The following is a 22,455-nucleotide window of genomic DNA, read 5'->3' on the forward strand; positions in this document are numbered from 1 at the left end:
TGTTAGCTCAGGAGTAATCTTCCTCAAAAAATAAATTTTTTTTAAACTTATTTATATCATATTTAATCACAGTTAAACTGGGCTTCTTGCCAAGATAGATTATATTAGTACAATGTATTACTTCACCTCTTTTGTGATTTTAATTTTTATGTTGCCCTCACTTTTCAAAGAACAGGCAAGCTGTGGAAAACAGTATGGCGACTCCTCAAAATAATTAATAGAATTACTGTATGATCCAGCAATTCCACTCCTGGGTACGTACACAAAAGAACTGGAAGCAGGGTCCTGAAGAGACACTTACACACACGTTCCTAACAGTACTACTCACAATAGCTAAAATGTGGAAGCAACTCAAGTGTCTACCAACAGATTAATGGCTAAACAAAATGTGGTCTAGACATACAATATTATTCATCCTCAAAAAGGAAGGAAACTGACACAAGCTACAACCTGGATGAACCTTGAGGACATTATGCTAAGTGAAATAAGTCAATCATACACACACACAAAAATACTATATGATTCTACTTATATGAGGTAGTTAAAGTAGTCAAAACCATAGAGACAGAAAGTAGAATGGTAGTTGCCAGGGGTTGGGGGAGGAGAGAATGAGGAGTTACTGTTTAATGGTATAGAGTTTCTGTTTTGCAAGATGAAAAGAGTTCTGCAGATGAATGGCGGTGACGGCTGTACAACACTAATGTACAACATGACTGTACACTTTAAAATGGTTAAAAATGGTTAACATAAATTTTATGTTATATGTAGTTTACAATTTTTTAATTGGGGGGAAAAGCCAATCCCAAAAAGTTACAAACTATATGATTCCAATTATATAACATTCTTGAGAAATGACAAAAATATAGAAATAGAGAACAGGTTAGTGGCTGTCAAAAGTTATGGAAGGTGGGGCTGGCCCCGTGGCCGAGTGGTTAAGTTCACATGCTCCGCTGCAGGCGGCCCAGTGTTTCGTTGGTTCGAATCCTGGGCATGGACATGGCACTGCTCATCAAACCACGCTGAGGCAGCATCCCACATGCCACAACTAGAAGGACCCACAACGAAGAATATACAACTATGTACTGGGGGGCTTTGGGGAGAAAGAGGGAAAAAAAAAATCTTAAAAAAAAAAAGTGATGGAAGGTGAGGGAATGGGAAGGAAGTGGGTATGACTGTAACACAACACACAACACCATTAAAGATCCTTGGGGTGACTGAATTGTTCTGTACCTTGACTACATCAAAGTCTATATCAGGGTTGTAATGTTGTATTATACATAGATTTGCAAAATTACCATTGGGAGAAACCAGGCAAAAGGTATGGGGAATATCACTGTATTATTTCTTACAAATGCGTGTGGACCTACAATTATCTCAAAAAGAAAAGTTTAATTAAAAAAAAAGCAGGCAAGCCCAATTCCACAGTTTTATATCTAATACTCCACACCAGAAATTTCAATGCAAAGAGTGAAAAATCACGCACATAGTTTCCCCAAGAAAACATTCATACCACAATGCTAACAGTACCTGGGTACTACAAATAATTTCAAACAAAAATCTCATCAAATACACTTGACCAAATGATGACAGTGAGAACCATGATAAAAACAACAGTACAGTCGTCCCTTGGTATCCACAGAGGATTGGTAACAAGACATCCGCGGATACCGAATGTGCAGATGCTCAAATCCTTTGTATAAAATGGTACAGCAGAAAGAATGCAGTTGGCCCTCAATATCCAGAGATTTCGCACCTGCAGATTCAGTTCAGTTCCTCTGATGTGCGGCTGGTTGAACCTACAGACAGGAAGAGCTGACTGTCTTAGGTTCCTCAAAGTTGACCGATATCTTACACCATACACAAAAGTTAACTCAAAATGGATTAAAGACTTGAATTAAGATCCAAAACCATCCAACTTCTAGAAGAAAACATAGGGAGTACACTCTTTGACATCGGTCTTAGCAGGAGATTTTCAAGTGCCATGTCTAACGAGCCAAGGGAAACAACAGAAAAAATAAACAAATGGGACTACATCAAACTAAAAAGCTTCTGCACAGCAAAGGAAACCATCAACAAGAAGAAAAGACAGCCAACAACTGGGAGAAGATATTTGCAAACCATATATCTGATAAGGGGTTAATATCCAAAATACACAAAGAACTCATATACCTCAACAATAAAAAATCTAAAGAGCCAATTAAAAAATGGGCAAAAGATCTGAACAGAGACTTCTCCAAAGAAGATATACAGATGGCCACAGGCACATGAAAAGATGTTCAACATCATTAACTATCAGGGAAACATAAATCAAAGCTACGAGATGACATCATATCTAGCTCTCATCAGAATGGCTATAATTAACAAGACAGAAAAGAACAAGTGTTGGAGAGGATGTGGAGAGAAGGGAACCCTCATACACTGCTGATGGGAGTGCAAACTGCTGCAGCCACTAAAGAAAACAGTAAGGACATTCCTCAAAAAGTGAAGAATAGATCTACCATAGGATTCAGCTATTCCACTGCTAGGTATTTATCCAAAGAACATGAAAACACAAATGCATAAAGATACATGCACCCCTATGTTCATTGCATCATTATTCACAATAGCCAAGACTTGGAAGCAACCTAGGTGCCCATCAAAGGACGAACGGATGAAGAAGACATGGTATATACACACAACAGAATACTACGCAGTCATAAGAAATGATGAAATCCAGACATCTATGACAACATGGATGGACCTTGAGGGTATTATGCTAAGTGAAATAAGTCAGAGGGAGAAAGTCAAATACCATATGAACTCACTCATAAGTAGAGGATAAAAACAACAACAAACACACATATAAACAGAGACTGGATTGGTGGTTATCAGAGGGGAAGGAGGGAGGAAGGGAGGAAGGCAAAAGGCATAATTGGGCACGCCTGTGGCGCTGGATGCTAATTAGTCTTTGGGTGGTGAACATGATGTAATGAACACAGAAATCAAAATATATAACAATGTACACCTGAAATGTATACAATGTTACCACAAAAAAAAAGAAAAAAAAGAAACAAAGAATTACCATGACTCAGCAATTCCACTCCTAACTATATACCCAAAATAATTAAAAGCAGGGACTCAGACACTTGAACACCAAGATTCCCAATAGCCAAAACGTGGAAACAATGCAATGTCCATGGACATGTGAATGGATAAACAAAATGTGGTATAAACATACAATGAAATATTATTCAGCTATAAAAGGGAAGTTCAGATTCATGCTACAACAGGTAAACACAGAGGTTATCAGGGCTGAGGGGGAGGGAGTAATGGGGAGAAACTGCTAATGGTTAGAGTTTTTGTTTTAGGTAATGGAAAAGTTTTGGAATAGATACTGGTGATGGTTATACAACACTGTGAATGCACTTAATGCTACTGAAATGTAAACTTAAAAATGGTCAGAATGATAAAGGGAACATTTTATCACAGTTAAAAAAACAGTAATAGTTATAACTTATGTAGTGCTTACTATATGCCAGGCACCGTGTCTTTTAAATAACATACAAGAAATAACTCATTTAAAACCCTATGAGATGGTTACTATCAGAATCTTCATTTACAGATAAATAAAACAAGACACAGTTTAACACACAACTAGTAATTGGTGAGGTAGAATCTGAATCCAGTCAATGTCCCTCCTGGTGCTCTTAACCTATGCTTCTTCTGTAACTTTATTAATAAATGGTTAATACCAGCAAAGAAAAGCTCAATTCATTGATCCTTATTTTGAGAATAAAGGAAAAGAAATAAAACTTTCAAAAGTCAAATTACCATTAAAAATTCGGTGAATAAAGGAGACAGAAACATATTTCAAAAACAAGCTCAGGTTAGAGCCCATAGAGTCCACAGCTTATAAAATAAAGAAAAAAGATATTGATACCGGCCCTGATATCAGTTTCCCTGCATTAAACCCAACATATATGGGGTTAAAACCAAAGCACTCATTCCTTCTTACTCCCTGGCTTCCTGGCTCCAGAATCCACTACGCTCCATGGAGACAAATGGCCAAGGACACCCACCTGGATTTGTTAGCTCCTCCTCCTCCCCACCAAGGAGCTACAGCCTGGTGGGAAAGCTGCTGACCAGCAAGCTCACGGGGTCCCTCCTCTCTGCAAGTAGTCTCAAGGCCAAACACAGACTGGTGGGAAAGCTCCGACCAGCAAGGCCATAAGCTCCCCCTCCCCTACCTAATACTCCAAATAAAAACCTTTACTTTAGGGGACAGCCCAGTGGCGCAGCAGTTAAGTTCGCACGTTCCGCTTCGGCGGCCCAGGGTTCGATGGTTCAGATCCTCGGTGCAGACACGGCGCCCCTTGGCAAGCCATGCTGTGGCAGGCATCCCACATATAAAGTAGAGGAAGATGGGCACGATGTTAGTTCAGGGCCAGTCTTCCTCAGCAAAAAGAGGAGGATTGGCAGCAGATGTTAGCTCAGGGCTAACCTTCCTCAAAAAGAAGACTACATCTCAGGAAAATATACATAGTACTATATTGTCTCTTTGTCTAGTAAACTTTTTACTGATGTAAAAAATACATTCAGAAAAGTTCACAAAGTATAAATTTTGTATAACCAGCAAGAAACCACATTCTAATACCCAGAGGACCCCTCTCCCCCATCACTGCACAGCTTTTTAAGTGTTAACCTTAAGAGGCCCAACCCCTTTCCTTGCCAGTTAAAATCTTCCAGCAAGGTTCTCTAAAGACTTAAGCCAGTCAGGGTAACAATACATCTAGTACTTCTTTTGATAGTTATTAAAAAAGAAAAAAAAAATAGCTAGTATTCAAAAGAAAATACTGGTTCCAGTGTTGAAATTCCATCCTAAAAAATAATCGCATTCCATTATTAGTAGTTCAGCTTTGTATCCACTATATTCCACTTCACACTGAAGTCCGAAAGAAGAGGCAATGAGGGAGACAACATACCGATACTTCCATGTAGAACATTTTGCACCACTCAGGTTTCCAATCAAGGAAAAGCATGAACCTGATAACAGAAATCTCATTAACCAGGCACCAACTTCAAACACATACTTCAGAGTAGAATGACAGACCACTGGAATAATTTCAGTATATAACTTTCAAGTCACTTTGAAATTGGCTACTTTCACTTTAGAGGAAGCCAACAAAACCACAGGACATATTTTGCAGCCTGTCCTCTACCACTGAATAATCTAATTATAAAACTAGAAAGTGATGCTACTAAATTTAGACTTCTACACCCTACTCACTGTGTCCCAACTAATACACAGGGACACTGCACCACAAGCCCTTAGAATTTGAAGGCTTAATACCCTAATTTTTAACAACCTCAAAGGTCTACGGCAGATGGCAAGTTAATTTTTAAAAGAGTTAACAATCTCTACTTCATATGTGGTTGTGAGGACTGAATAAACTAATAAAGGCCAAGCACCAAGAATTAACTTAAATCATGTCCTGTGAGGCTGGTGGTAGAACAGGAAAGCATAGACAAAGATCCAGCACCACACAGCTCAAGCAGCGGTGATCACATCTGAAGATTACCAAGTCTCTGATCACAACAAACACTAATGACAAACAGGATTAAAAAGACACCTGAATGTCATCATATCCTAAATTTCTTCATTTCCCTTTGCCATTGGTGGTTGGCAATCAAATCCAATCACAACTTGGAAGAGAGGAGGTATCCACAGTATAAAAAAGAATTAGCAAAGTATAAATTTAACTTTTATAAATGGCTAAAGCCCCCGCTCACAGTCATATGATGAACTGGAAAACTATGGAAATAACAAAATCTATATAAACAATACTTAGCCTTCTTTAAGTAACAAAAAGAATTGAACCCATTACATAATGATTTTGAAATATTTGATGGATTTAATTCTTTATACTACCAAATAAAAATCATTCACTACACTTAAAGCTCTCTGGGAGTGGGGATCTCCTACAAGGCCTTCTTCAAATGTTTAATAATCCTTAATGTCTAGAAATCAATTGTATTTAGGGTGAATCTGTCAAAAGACATCATCTGTTTTGTTCAGTTATCCACAGACAATGGTGATATCCACTGGCTTGCTACAAATCATTATTAATTCAACTTTGACTAATTCACGTTAAATAATTCTTATTCATTTAACTTGACCAAAAAGGATACATTTTCTAATTTCTGCTCATTTCCTGGGGTCTTTACTGGAATCTGCCAAATTCTTTTATATCCTACCTAGTATAAGAAGCTCAGAATTAAATACCGTATTACTAAAATGTTTTAAATAATTACTCTTTACAATTATTACCATGTGACATGTGATGCAACATATCCACGTAAACTATGAGACTAATATACCATTATTTAGTCACCAGAAAGTATTCCTATAAACGTTTCTCCTGAATTTCTGAATTTTTGTTTGTATAACTACTTTTTTTCTTCTCCCCAAAGCCTAGAAGATAGTTGTATATCCTAGTTGTAAGTCATTCTAGCTCTTCTATGCAGGATGCTGCCACAGCATGGCCTGATGAGCGGTGACTAGATCCATGCCCAGGATCCAAACGAGCGAACCCTGGGCCCGCGAAGCAGAGTGCACAAACCCAACCATCTTGCCAAGGGCGGTCCCCTATATAACTTTTACTAACAAGTGTAATGAATTAGCTTTTTTGTTTTAAATAACATAATTAACTACATGATTTGTATTGTTACCTACTGAAGTTTCTCATTTTACAAAAGAGGAAATCAAGAAAAGTAAAGATTCTCCCAAGGAACCTGCAACAACGTACAGCTTATAAACACTTTCACATCTCTCATCTTGCAATCTTTTCAAAAACTCTAACGTAGATGGGACTTGACCAAGGTCATAAAAGTTTAAGGGGTATTTTGGTATAATGAAAAGTACAGTGTACATGGTATCAAAGTACATGAGTCCAAATACCAGTTCCATTGCCTTGTAAATTCTCAGACCGTCACTTAACTTTTCTAGACTAAGCTCTCTCATATCACAAGAAGAAAAATATTATCTACCTCAACGCTACAGAGAGGAATGTATAAGGTACATAAAACATCTTTAGAACACACTCCACTAACTGCATCTACGCACAGGTAAAACCAAGACTCAAATCAAGGCCTTACCTGTAGATACAACCGTTTTTCTGCTTCCCTTTTCACAGGAAAATTTCTCAAAGAAGTGTCTAGAGCTGCCATCTCCATTCGCCAGCCTCATATTCTCATTCCATCTCTTACACCTTGTACCTCTCTACATTCTAGCTTCTATTCCCACTGAGACCACACTTAACAAGGTCACCAATGAAATTCTTACTCCAAATCCACTGGATATATGTCAATAATTCCCAAAGATTTACCTCTGGCTCTAACCGCTCACTGAACTCCAGAATACTACAAAAACCTACCACCAGGGATTTCTCTCACTGGTCACACGCAATCAGCAAGTCCTACTGAAAACACTCTTCAAAACAGTCTTCAAAACACAGCCCAAATCTGCCCGCTTCTCTCCACTATTACTTTCTGTTTCAAGCCACCACCATCTCTCATCTGTTCTAATAACCTATGAAAGTCTCCTTGGCTCCACCTTTATTACCCACTCACCCCCACTCTTATCCTCAGAATCCACTCCTCACACAGCAGTCACAGTGGTCTTTATCAAAGGCACTCCCTTGCTTAGTGCACTCCAGTGGGTTTCTTTTACACCCAGGAACCACTCACCCCGGCTTACAAAACCTTAAATGACTTAGCCACTATCTCCGGCCTCACTGTGTACCACTCTCCCCCTTGCCCACTACATTCCATAGCCACATTGACCTTCTGTCTGCTCTGTGAACACTTCAAAAGCTCAAAAGCTCAGTGCTCATGCTCGTGATCTTCCTGTGGCTGGCTCCTTCTTCACATGCAGATCTCAACTTAAAGGTCATCTACTCAAGGAATCCTTCTCTGACAACACAGTCTAAAGCACCTCCTCAGTCACTCCTTATCACATCACCTTTCAATCTCTTTCATAGCTCTTGTCCCTGATACCTGTATTTCTTTTACTACTGGTCTTTTCCCACTAGACTAAAAGCTCCTGAGAAAAGAGACATTATTTGTCTTCCTTATTTCTATATTCCAAGCCCCTCAAATAGCGAGTGGTGCACAATAGTTGTATTCAGTAAATATTTGCCAGATAAACTAATGGAGAATTACTACTCACACTTAAAGAATAAGTTCAGGGGCAGAAATTAATTTCCTGGACCTCCCCACTCTCCTGACATTAACTTCTTTATTCTTCTCATTTATTAATGTTTCTATTATAGTACCTGTCAAAATTTACTGCATTTATCTGTTTATATGCTTGCCTTCTCCTCCTGAACTGTGAACTTCTTAGGGTCAGGACGTCTTCTTTAGAATCCATTTTTGTATCCACAACACCAAGCACGGTTTGGGATGCAAAATAAGAGCTCCAGAACCTTTGCTCGATGAGGAGGAGGAGGAGGAGAACAGGTAGCATGCACTGAGTGCTTACTACATGCAAAAGACATTTCCCATGGATATCTCTTTAATCCTTACAACAATCCTGGAAGACAGGTACAACTATTTCCTCCATTTGAGAAATGACCAAACACCCAGAGAGGTTATAAATAACTTGCCTGAGTTAACCATATTAGTAAGTGGCGACCTAATCGACCTACTCAACCTAGTCTGCCTAACACCCAAGTCAATGCTTTTATCCACAACCGTCTATGTTTGTATGAACAATAAGGCTGTTCTCCAATAAATGCCTGATCGAACTTAAATGCCAAAACCAGGAGTTTCAACATTGATAGCACACTACATTGTACTTTACAACAACGCTGAAAATATTAATAAAATGTCAAGAAATGGGAAAGAACATGGAGCCTTGCTGCATACCAGAAGCAATAAAACGACTGATTATAACTGCAATTCTTCCCAAACACTCACAACATTTCTGAGCATAAAAATGTCAACAAACAAAAGTGATAACTGAAAGAGTGTAACAGAGAAGAAGCAACACGTAGATTTTTAAGGCAGGCATTCTCAAGTCTTCATGTTCACAACATCTTAACTGCTATAAGCACAAGAAACATTTCAAATCAGTTTACTTCTTAAAGATTATTTTGAAGATATAAAGATAGGCAACACTTTGTATTATTTACACTACTTTTTCTTCCTAGCGTTAAGTAGGCCAGTTTCTAAGTAAAGTGACACGGACCCTGTTCTAACTTACTGCCCCACCCCACTGACTAACTCTCCTGAGAAGAAACCAAGCAAATCTTATCATCATGTGAAGCAGAGTTGGAGAAAAGCCATGAAAGCCTACCACACTGCTGGTCTCCTGTTGTAGCCATGAGAAAATACCCAATGCTAATTTTCCTGGAAAGATTTCCAAAGTGGTAAAAAAAGACGCCAAGTGTTATTTGCTGAGCCGCTACTTTAGGCCTTTCCACTAGATATCAAAGTCCACTGTGGCCAGTAAAATCCTTCAGCAAAGTTTGTCAAAATTCACAGAACTGTACATCTAAAGAAGGGTGAATTTACTAAGTGTAAAGTATACCACAATAAATTTGACTTTTTAAAAAGCTGGCAAATACCATAAACATGACCAAAAAAATTTTTTTAATCCTCAATACAAAAGACCTGAATTTGTCGTGTCACATCCCCAACAGTACAGTCAAGTTCTAAGACTTTAAAAAACAGTAAGTTGGAAGGAGACACCGAACTTTCTCTGAGGTTTTTAAGTTTTAGGACTGCTAGTTCAAAAGTGCGATATGGCCATCTCAGAAAGTATAACAAATTTGTCTTTCAAGAACTTGAAATATCCCAACTGCATTCAGTTCAAAGTAAGTCATTCTATACCATCAAAATAAGTCACTCTACACCATCACAAAGTACCCTTATGAAAGAGCTACATGTAATATGGCAGTTTAAAACTATAAGCAGACAAAACCTACATTTTATTATTCAACATCAGAAATCACATCAAATCAAATGCCCCAAACTTAAACCACATGAGTTATAAATCAATTCCCTGAAAAGAAGATGTACAAGTAAAATGATCCTATTACTATATTACAGTAAATGAAGATTTTTTTTAAATTTATCTATAGTCTACAAATTACTTCTTTTTTTTTTTGAGGAAGACTAGCCCTGAGCTAACATCTGCTGCCAATCCTCTTTTTTTTTTCTTTCCTTTTTTTTTTTTTTTTTGCTGAGGAAGACTGGCCCTGAGCTAACATCCATGTCCATCTTCCTCTACTTTATATGCAGGATGCCTACCACAGCATGCCTTGCCAAGTGGTGCTATGTCCACACCCAGGATCCAAACCGGCGAACCCAAGACTGCCCAAGCGGAACATGCACACTTAATCACTGCGCCACCAGGCCAGTCCCACAAATAACATTTTTAATTTTTGCTTAAACAAAAGCTGTAAGGTCAGTTTCAAGCATGGCAGAGTAATAAAATTAAGATAATCATTTAACAAATATTTATTCTGTGCCAGGCATTGTACTAGGGACTGATGACGATTCAGCAACGAACTATACGTTCCACTTCACAAAAAATTTGTTTCCCTTCTAATACTAACACACAAATCGAATAGTAAAGCTTACATAGTCAAATTATTTCATCCCTAGTGCCTTCAGAAACTCAGTGGAATTTTAACCAAACCCAAACATACATCCTGAGCAACATAACGTAAGCAGAGACAACCACTAACCATGAGGGTATACATTTTAAGGGATAAAAAGGCAACACTCCTCCCTAATCTAAGTAGCCTAGAAAAAGAAAAAGTGACTCAGAAAGTTTAAAACACTTTAAACAGTTCAAAAATTCCAAAACGAACAACTCCAAGAAACAAGTGCCTTTCTTTCCACTCAAATACTTATCAACGAAGAACAGAAAAAAATTCCAAGTCTTACAACCATTCCTACACAGTAGGCTAGGCAAATAATCAACAAGTCGACTCATCTCAAGCTCAAACTAACTTTATTTCTTATTTTCCAATAGCTGAGCTTACGTTTAAGTATTTGTTTCCAAAGTCAAAATAAAATAGTAGTATTATCACTTTATCAACTTACGTTGCCTGCTTAAGGCTTACTTAAGGTTTACCTGCTGGATTTGGTCAGGGACCAATTAAAGAAAGCTTCTCCACATATCCTCTAGGAAGAAAAGGCCTGCTAGCCTTCTCCCATTTGGCAAAGAATCAAATAAGTTCACCACTAATACTATCCAGGTGAACACAGTTTGTGGTAAAAACACATATGCAAATGCTCATACTATGAAAGAGGCTGGAAGAAAAACTGCTGAGACTTTAAAGAAAATTAATCTTCAGGGGAAAAAAGATAACTTGATAACTACTAACAATGTAATTCAGGCCCAGTACCGTATTTGGCAAAGCCAGATACATCTTTCAGATGCATCAAACCCATTAACATTCTTAAGAAATTCATTCCAATGTTAAGAAAAAATTTTACAGCAGGATCCTAGTATAAACTTGAAATTTCAAAGTTGTTATACAATGTAGTTCTAATACAATTGTAACTGTAATATTTTTTACTCACTAGCCTTTTAGTCAGGAATGTTAGGAATAGCCACATTAGAAAGAATCAAAGTTTAAATCCAAATATTAACATCTCTTACACAATGACCAAAAGCATTATTAATTCTTTCCCACGCCAAATTTGAAACAGCTCCAGTCTGCCACATTAATAACTATAAAAATAACTATAAAAAATTTCGTTTTCATAAATCTAAAAAATGATTACAAGGGCAATAAGCCAACCTTTAATTCCATCCCACTTTTAGCAGACAAATGCCTATAAGCATTACAGAATTACGTTGCTGTCTCAGACCACCACACCCAACACTACATAAGCTCTTTCACGCTGAATGCACACACTCAAGTCTCCAAAGCCTAAAAGGACAATTTTCCTCACCTTTGCACCATGTTTTGGCACCCAGCAACAGAAAACTGTGTGTGAGAACAGAGACAATCTTCTGGGCGGGTGGAGCAGAATCAAGGGCACAGCTGAAAGGAGAGGAGAGACCTGCACTGGGACAGGCGTCAGTCTGGCTGGGAAATGGTAACCACCTGAGGACACACATGAAGTACAGCAGCTCAGCAGGTACAGATATGCTTGTAGGCCAAACTGCATTCAATGAAAACAAGATTTCTCTTTCTAGTCATATTACTCAAGTACTTTCTAGTTTCTTCCATACAAAAAATATTATATTTAATATTGAGTATTAACATTTTAAATTTTTTAACTCTGCTTTTCTACAACTATATCTTCTCATTTGTTGAAAGATCTCTACGTCTCCATTTATATCCATTATTGTGCTTTTTTCCATAAAACTCAAACATACTTTCATGCTTCAAATCTAGAGAAATAAAAATAAGGCATATATAGTCACGCAAATTTATAACCCATTAAAATTCAGTGATAATCTTTTAATTTACATGTTTTTTCCCAAGAAAGTTAGATGAGAACAAATTAAATTCCATCTGACTACTTATTAAAGGATTTCTGCATGCTAGACAACCAATCACTTGACACTGACACTAAAATGTATGGAAATGAAAGGACCCAGAATAATCAAAACTTACGATAAATCTACAGTAATTAAGAAAGTGTAGAATGGGCATAAGGACAGACATATAAATCAATGTAACAGAATAGAGTACAGAAAAAGACCCTCTCATATGTGGACAACCGATTTTCAACAAAGGTGCCAAAGTAATTCAATGAATAAAAGATAGTCTAGAAAAACTGGATAGCCATATGCGGGGGGGAGGGGGGGGGTTTGGTGGGGCGAACCTCAACCTTTACCTTACACCATACACAAAAATTAACTTGAATTAAATCATAGACCTAAGGTAACATCTAAAATTATAGGACTTCCAAAACAAAACACATAGGAAAATGTTCACAACTTTGGGGTAGCTAAATACTTCTTAGGACACAAAAGCACAAAAAGTGATAAACTGGCTTCATCAAAATTAAAAAATGTCTGCTCTTCAAAAGATTCTGTTAAGAAAATGACAGACAAGCCACAGAATAGAACAACATATTCAAAACACACATATTTGACAAAGTACTTGTATCCAGAATATAAAAAGAACTTTTGCAACTCAGTAATAAGAAAAACAATTTTACAGTAATCAAAATGGAAATATGACGAGAATAACAGATTTGGTCTAATTACCAGCAATTACTCAGAGTTTGTCATTATTTCCATACAATATATCCCAAAGTTCTGGAAAACAAATCAAAAAAAGTACCATGGCTGATTCCATTAATGGAAGCAAAACACTTTTCAAGATGGAAATTTAATTTACTGGGTGAGTTCCTGAGGCACGTTTTTGTTGATGAATATTTACAAAAGCGTGGTTAGGCTGGACCTGGTAATGACTGCAAAAAATTTTAATGCTGTCCCCCTCATTGATGTAGTTTCAATGAACGACTTGTTAAAGCATTTGAATGTAATGATTTCATTAACGGCTGTGGCATATGCAACTGTTTTTCACGTTTGAACATCACTTGAATAAAATGATACTTTAAACTATTCTGTAGAATAAAGGATGTTTGTTTAAACATAAAAAAAATTTTTTAAAGGGATATAAGAATTGGACAAACACTTCACCTAATAAAAAGATATATAAATGGCCCATAAGCACATGAAAAAAAGCTCAACATCAGCTATCAGAAAAAATGCAAACTAAAACCATAATGAGATACCACGTCACACTGAAGGAACGGCTAAAATTAACAACGCAACGTCAAATATTGATGAGGCCTAGTACACTGATGACAGGAGGATAAACTGATGCAACCACTTCGAAAAACTGTTAACTCTTTAAGAAACTGCCAAACAGACACCATATGACTAAGCTATTCTACTCTCAAGAATTTACTCAAGAAAAATAAAAAGATAAGTCCACAAAAATCTTCTACATGAATGTTCATAACAGCTTTAATGATAGTAGCCCTAAACTGGAAACCTAAACATCAGGTAAATGAATAAACAAACTGTGGTGTGGCAACACCACAATGAATACTATTGAGCAATAAAAATGAACAAACTAGGGGCTGGCCCTAAGTTCGCACACCCCACTTCGGTGGCCCAGGGTTTTGCCGGTTCAGATCCTGGGCACGGACATGGCACCGCTCATCAAGCCATGCTGAAGTGGCATCCCACATGCCACAACTAGAAGGACCCACAACTAAAATACACAACTATGTACCAGGGGGCTTTGGGGAGAAAAAGGAAAACTAAAATCTCTTTTTTTTTTTTTGAGGAAGATTAGCCCTGAGCTAACTGCTGCCAATCCTCTTCTTTTCGCTGAGGAATACCAGCCCTGAGCTAACATCCATGCCCGCCTTCCTCTACTTTATATGTGGGACGCCTACCACAGCATGTCTTGCCAAGTGGTGCCATGTCCACCCCAGGATCCGAACCAGTGAACCCCGGGCCGCCGAAGTGGAATATATGCACTTAACCACTTTGCCACCAGGTCAGCCCGGGAAAAATAAAATCTTTTAAAAAAAAAAAAAAAGGAACAAACTAGGGGCCAGCCTAATGGCGTAGTGGTTAAGTTCACAGGCTCCACTTCGGTGGCCAGGCGTTCACTGGTTCTGATCCTGGGCACCGATCTATACATAGCTCATCAAACCATGCTATGGCAGAGTCCCACATACAAAACAGAGGTAGACTGCCATAGACGTTAGCTCAGGGCCGAAAAAAAAAAAGGAACAAACTACTGGTACACATAGCAACACAGATAAATCTCAAAAACATTACACTCAGTAGAAAAAGTCAGACACTAAAGAATACATACTGTATGATTACATTCATATGAAATTCTAAAGAGCAAAATTAATCTATGCAGATCAGTAGTTTCCTTGGGCCAGTTATGGTGGGATAGGGGTAAGTGGACTGATTGCAAAGAGACACAAGGGAGATGATGATAGAAATTTTGTATCTTGATTGGGACGATGGTTACCTGAGTGTATAAATTATCAAAATTCATCTAACTGAACAATTGAGTATATTTTATTGTATGTAAATTATAGTTCAGTAAAGTTAATTTTAAGTGCTAAAAAAAATGACAATGCTAAACTTTATTTACTTAATCCTAGATTCCTGAAAATTTGCGGAAACTACAAATCTGTATGAGCTATCAACCATATTATTATTATTTTGGCCAAATACAGTAGCCTCCTTAAAAAAGCCTCCTTCAATGAATATTCCCTAATTTTATGCTCTCAAAGTAAACACATACTAATTCATAATCATTCTGGTTTCTCCAACCAAAAATCCTTCTTGAGATCCACTTCAGAAGCATAATATTATTGCCTATTACCACAAAAATTTATTTTGTGTGTGTGTATTTATTTTTTTGTGAGGAAGACGCCCTGAACTGCCATTTGTTGCCAGTCTTCCTCTATGTTATGTGGCATGCTGCCACACACGACTTGATGAGTGCTGCTAGGTCAGCGCCCAGGATCCAAACCCATAAACCCCAGGCTGATAAAGCAGAGCGTGAGAAACCAATCACGATGCAATCAGGCCAGCCCCATCACAAAAATTTAGAGGCTCATTTAGAAGTTATCATGTGCCAGATAACGTGAGCTTTTATATATATTCTTATTTAACTTCAAAACACTGCCATTACATAGAGAACATTATCTCTATTTACAAACGAGAAGACTGAGGGTGAGATTGTCTAGATAATTTTCCCCAAGGTTACACAAGTTACAAAATGGAGAAGTTAAGAACTACCCAGCATAAGCCCTCTCCATTACTACAACACTGCCTCCCACAAAGGTAGGTGGTTCATGATGTTCTCTCTTTGAAGGGAAGTGAATTGTTAGTTAAAATTGACTGAAGCCAACCTTGAACCAGGCCAAGTAGGTGACCCTTCACCCATCATCTCATTTAATCCTCCAACAAGCCTTAAGAAATGTGGTCCCATTTTACAGATGAAGAAACTGAGACTCAAGGAGATCAAATAACTCATCAAAGACACAAACTTAAGTGGAAAACCCTGAATTCAAATCAGTATCTGTCTAATGCCAAAGACCATAATTTACCACCATCTTATAGGGAAAGACAAAAATAGCGCATTATAGCCACTGGTCATCGTCAGGGTTAAAAAACACTTTTAAAAGAGAAAAGTCTTTATACAATTCTTACAGCCATATTACAACAGTCATTTCCATTTCCAAGATCTACAGTAACCCTTAGTATTGTTTCTGAAACAAAGAACAGTACACAAAAATGCAAATGTACATTATAGGAACAATAGTCCTGAATGTTAGAGAAATCCTGACAAGGCCAAGATACGTAAGTTGTCATATCTACACTGTACCAAAATATGCAAAATACGCAAAGACCTCCTTCCATAAATTACCTGCACTATGACCACACTATTACCTACACCTGGTACTCTACTACCACACTATTATTCCAACTATTTCAGAAATCAAATCTGTCCTGTAGAGTCAACTTTTCAGGCAAAATCAAAACCTGTCTCCATAAGTAAACAGTAATCATCCAGGACCTTATTTCATCCTGCATAATACCCTCTAGAACACAAGTTTGGGTTTTCTTGGTTTTTTTTTTAAAGATTGACACCAGAGCAGATCTGTTTGCCAATCGTCTTTTATTTTTCTTTTTTCTTCTTCTCCCCTTAGCCCCCCAGTACACAGTTGTATATCCTACTTGTAGGTTCTTCTGGTTGTGCTATGTGGGACGCTGCCTCAGCATGGCTTCATGAGCAGTGCCATGTCCATGCCCAGGATCCGAACCCACGAAACCCTGGGCCACCAAATCAGAAAGGGTGAACTTAACCACTCAGCCATGGGGCCGGACCCATAAGTTTGTTTTTTCACAATGCTGGATGGAAGATCCAAGGAAGTGGTTAACTATGTTTCTACCAAACATTTCAGAAACATTTCTACCAAACATTTCAGAAAGTTAAGACAAGTTTATATAAAGAATTCTCCTAAAATCAAAATTAAGTCTCAAACTTCAGACCATATTTGTGACAACAGCAACTGGATGACTAAACACACGTAAGTATTCTGAAGTTTTAAGTATCAAGACTGAACACTTGCTTATCTAGTTTCCAAAGTCTGTGGCTATTAACCAGCAACACAAAAAAACAGCAACCTGTCTGTTCATCAAAGTATATCCTCAAACTGTCTGCAACCCAGCTTCTATTAAAAAAGTGGCTGAGAAAAATAACATTTGGGTGAGATCTACAAAATATGCTCTGTATCTATTTACTCCTCTAGGTTCTATTTCTGGATCAAGTAATCCACCAATCAAATTACTCTGGCCATGGGGTCAGCTCGTGGCATAGTGGTTAAGTTCCAGGCACTCTGCTTCCGTGGCGTGGGTTCACAGGTTTGGATCCTGCATGTGGACTTACACCACTTGTCAGCCATGCTGTGGCGGCAACCCACATATAAAGTGGAGGAAGTCTGGCACAGATATTAGCTCAGGGCTATTCCTCAAGCAAAAAAAAGAGTAAGATTGGCAACGGATGTTAGCTCGGGACTAATCTTCCTCAGCAAAAAAAAAAAAAAAAAAAAAAATGATTATTCTGGCCCAGAAGTCACAGACTTAAACATGTTGAACAGCCTGATGAAAGACAAAATGGCTATTATTGTGCTGAACCAAAAACTGCTTAAAAGATTTACAGTTCAAGTTTTAAAACACACTCTGTTAAATAGTGCTGTGGTAAGTGGCTATGCACACGGAAAATTAAATTAGGAGCCGGGCCCGTGGCTGAATGGTTAACTTCACACACTTTGCTTGGGCGGCCCAGGGTTTTGCCGGTTCGGATCCTGGGCACAGACCTAACTCTGCTCGTCAGGCTATGCTGAGACGGTGTCCCACACAGCACAACCAGAAGGACCTGCAACTAGAATATACACTATGTACGGGGGGGTTTAGGAGAAAGAAAAAAAAAGATTGGCAACAGATGTTAGCGCAGGTGCCAATTTTAAAAAACAAAAAAAATTAAATTAGATCTCTGCCTCACACAACATACAAAAAATAATTTTTTTAGGGGTCTGCCCCGTGGCCAAGTGGTTAAGTTCAGGCGCTCTGCTTCGGTGGCCCAGGGTTTCACCGGTTGGGATCCTAGGCATGGACCTCCTCGTACCACTCATCAAGCCATGCTGAGGCGGCATCCCAAATAGCAGAGCCAGAGGACGTACAACTAGAATATACAACTATGTACTGGGGGGTTTTGGGGAGAAGAAGTAGAAGAAAAAGAAAAGACTGGCAACAGATGTTAGCTCAGGTGCCAATCTTAAAGAAATAATAATAATTATTTTTTCAGGCAGGATCAAGACCTAAATGTAAAAAAACAAATCTCTAAAACTTTTATAAAAAAATATGGCAGACTCTTAACAACCTCGGGGCAAGGAACAGATTTCTTAAATAAGACACAAAGGACACAAACCAATGAGGAAAATAGCAAACAGATTTGATGATCACTTCTGTTCAACAAAACAAACTATATAAAAAGTTAACAGACAAGCCACACAGACTAGGAGAAAATATTTGCAATTCACTTAAAAGACATAACCAAAATATGTAACAAACTCCTAAAATCAATTTAAAAAGACAACCCAATGGGGGAGGGGGTGGACAGCCAATTCAAGAAATGGAAACCTGAACAGTCCTGTAATGTTTTGAAAAGATGCTCAATCACATAACTAATCGCAAAATAATAAAAATTAAGATGATGTGATATCATTTCACACTCATCTGATTTGTAAACATTGTAAAAATCTGACTATACCATGGATCATAAGGATGTGGAAACAGGAAACTCTTAAATTCTCATGCTACAAAATGCAAAGTGACACAATTTTGGAGAGCGATTTGGCAATATCTGATAAGAGTTAAAAATTCTCATAATCTCCATAACCTCCAACCCAATAATTCCACTTCTGGATAATTTATCCCAGAGAACTTAATTTCAAACTTAGTAACCACATACACACACACACACACAAAAATTTCACAAAACATTTTGTCCTTACTGCCTGCAATACAACCTGATATTTTTCTAACCTACTTAAATTTCTAAAGCGATTTCATAACCCATTAATGGCTCCCAATATGGACTCTGAAGAACGTGCCAAAGATCTTAAATATGTGCACAAGCATTCCTACTCAGGAATGTTCAATGAGCATTGTTTTTAAAACAGGAAAAACTGGGGGGCTAGCTCCGTGGCCGAGTGGTTAAGTTCGCGCGCTCCGCTGCAGGCGGCCCAGTGTTTCGTTAGTTCGAATCCTGGGCGCGGACATGGCACTGCTCATCAGACCACGCTGAGGCAGCGTCCCACATGCCACAACTAGAAGAACCCACAACGAAGAATACACAACTATGTACCGGGGGGCTTTGGGGAGAAAAAGGAAAAAATAAAATCTTTAAAAAAAAAAAATAAAAAAAAAAAAAACAGGAAAAACTGGAAACAACCTAAATATCAATATGAAAATAAATTTAAACTGACTGTATTCATATAATGGAATAATGTAACTATACAGCTGATAAAAGTGATGACTATAATTAGGTTGAAACCATAAGAAACTACCCTTTTGCTAGGTCAAAATGGTAAAATAGGGGCCGGACCAGCGTCATAGTCGTTAAGTTCCCACATTCCACTTCGGGAGCCCAAGGTTTGCAGGTTCAGATCCCAGGTGCCGACCTAGCACCACTCGTCAAGGCATGCTGTGGCAGCATCCCACATAAAATAGAGGCAGATTAGCATAGATGTTAGTTTAGGGCTAATCTTCCTCACAAAAAAAAAAAGGTAAAATATTAGCAATTTCATATGAATCTAAAAAATATGCTTCATGAAAAACAAGTTACAGAATAGGTAGAATATCCTTTACATGAAGTTTGAAAACATGCAAAGCAATATTATGACTTGTTTTACTAATGCATTTCTATACAGTAACTACATAAAAACAGGTATTAGGAATGACAACACCAAATTCAGGACAACTGTTACTTTTGGGAAGAAACCAAAACGTAATCTAAGAAGGTACTTCAACTGTATGTGAAATATTTTTCTAAAGAAAAAAGGGAAGTACAAGAAAATGTTAAGATTTGATATGGTTGTATGGTGGATGCATGAATGTTAATTATACTGGTCTGTGTATTCTCCTGTATGTTTACAATATTTGAAGGAAAATAAAAATATGTTAGCCAAATAAAACACACACCTGCAGCCTATATTCAAACCAACCCCTATACAAAATTTCTTTCACTGATTTGAAACATCAATGTTTAGTCCTTATCTTTTAACTAGGGCCTCTGACCAAAAAAACTTTTATATAATGCCCAATTTAAATAGTTCCTTAAAATCTGTCAAGAGATTCGTCCATGAAAAATTGGTCTAGTTCCTCCTTCCAGTTTAATGCTATGTATTTTACCATATTTTCTTTTTTATCTTTGCTGCCACCTGGGATCAGAATACATGCTTCCTCCTTTTCCTCATTTTTCTTTTATATGTATTTTTTATTACACTTCTGGATCTTTTAAGTTACCAGAAATTCTTTCTGGAATGAAATATGATATAAATAAATTACAAGAAAATAAAAAATAACCCTTCTGTTCCACCATGCTGAAGAGTTTTCACCACCACTACTCCTTCCCTGACCAAAGCATGGGCGTACACGTACAACTAAGCCTACATGTTCACTAAACTAAAATTTCAGGACATATGGGATTAAAATGAATAAGCTGCCAGTGAAAAATAATTAGCTAATATACTAACAAAAAAATCATACAAAAGAAAAGGCCTAGATGGCCAAAATTTAATAAGCTAATTAATTCTCTCTTCACAACCATATGCTTGGTATGCTCTGTTTTCCAGTTCATGGCTATTGTGGAAAATACAGAAGTCCAATAAAAAACATAACTATACAAGTCAGCTATAAAGAAAATTCTATTTTTCTGCGGTTTTCCATTAAAAAACTTGAAGTGTCCCTTCCCACAGGTATTTTCCCCATGCCTGATGATATTCTGGCAGTTTCCAGAATTTACCTTCCCTTTTCCTTCTGTCTGGATCCTTACAGTGTTTAAGTAAGACAAGCTATAGTATCATTTAGGCAGCATACATTCCCTCTAACACATGGTATATTCCAAAACAGAAAATTCCAAACCAAGGGTTATATGAAACAAATCCTCTATTTAATCTACTCCTTAACTTCTAAAACTAAATACCAAATGTACTTATTAAATAGGTCAGGTTAATTATTCCTCACAAACAGGTCCTAAGTTATTGATCAGTCTTATTTATCTCATTTTAGAAATAAAGAGGGGGCCAGCCCCGTGGCCGAGTGGTTAAGTTTGCACACTCTGCTTCGGCGGCCCAGGGTTTCGCCGGTTCCAATCCTGGGCACAGACATGGAAAAGGAACAATAAAATCTTAAAAATAAATAAATAAAGAGAACATACACCAAGGTGGCCATTTTATGCTGCAATTTTTCAAGTTTATATTTCACAAAGACTTTGAAAAGGCTTTTCTTTTTTAAGATTGGCACCAGAGCTAACATCTGGTGCCAATCTTTTTTTTCCTTCTTCTTCTCCCCAAAGCCCCTCAGTACATAGCTGTATGTTCCAGTTGTAGGTCCTTCTGGCTGTGCTATGTGGGATGCCGCCTCAGCATGGCTTGATGAGCAGTGCATGTCCGTGCCCAGGATCCAAATCCCCAAAACCCAGGGCTGCCAAAGCGGAGCATGCAAACTTAACCACTCAGCCACGGGGCCGACCCCTGGAAAGGTTATTTTTAACAAAGTTAAAGCACCTCACTCAACAATATGCCCAAAAGAACACAATCCAATTTAGGTTTTGAAAAGACCATTTACTACTCACCAGCTGCTATATACCAGGATTGCTATTAGATATGAAGAAAGCTGTATGCCCCTTACTCTCAAGAAATAATACATTCTACTGGGCAGTCACCCAGATTCTTTTAACAGAGGAGGCAAAATCATACTGCTTTCAAGGACCAGGTAGCAGCTCTGTCTTAAGGGAATACTAGAAAGAACAACTACAGAATGTATGCCCTCCCAGAGTAATTCTAAATCAACTTCAAAAGAATGTTATCAAAACAAAGCACATCTCCCAGTGAGAGAGAATACACTGCAAGAAATGTTTAAGTATCAATCAGATAAACAAAGATTTAAAAAAAAGTCAGCAATAGCATGGAGAAGGTAGACCGCCACTTTTCTGGTCAGAGTTTATATTGCTGTGACCTTTCCGGACGGCAGGCTGGTAATATACATCAAAATGAAAAACATGTATTTCCTTCAACCCAGTAATTAGATTCTTAGAAAGTTACCCTAAAGAGTCAGTCATTAGTGTGCAACAATTGTACAGACTACACCTATGTACAAAATACAAGAAA

General features: G+C 37.8%; 1 protein-coding gene across 7 annotated transcripts in view; it reads right to left on the reverse strand.

Annotated features, from left to right (window-relative positions):
• ADIPOR2 (adiponectin receptor 2) overlaps positions 1 to 22,455 on the reverse strand; it is a 126,219-nt gene that overhangs the window by 98,026 nt on the left and 5,738 nt on the right. Inside the window, exon 1 of one of the 7 annotated variants that reach the window (XM_005610811.4) lies at positions 11,950 to 12,104. The exons of 5 other annotated variants lie outside the window; for them this stretch is intronic. The gene's annotated coding sequence lies outside the window, so the exon portion shown is untranslated. Of the gene's footprint in view, positions 1 to 4,961; positions 5,224 to 11,949; positions 12,105 to 22,455 lie in introns of those variants that run through there. One more of the 7 variants, XM_070269132.1, reaches the window with a different exon arrangement.

Source organism: Equus caballus, chromosome 6 (assembly GCF_041296265.1).
Source record: "Equus caballus isolate H_3958 breed thoroughbred chromosome 6, TB-T2T, whole genome shotgun sequence".
Classification (NCBI taxonomy): domain Eukaryota; kingdom Metazoa; phylum Chordata; class Mammalia; order Perissodactyla; family Equidae; genus Equus; species Equus caballus.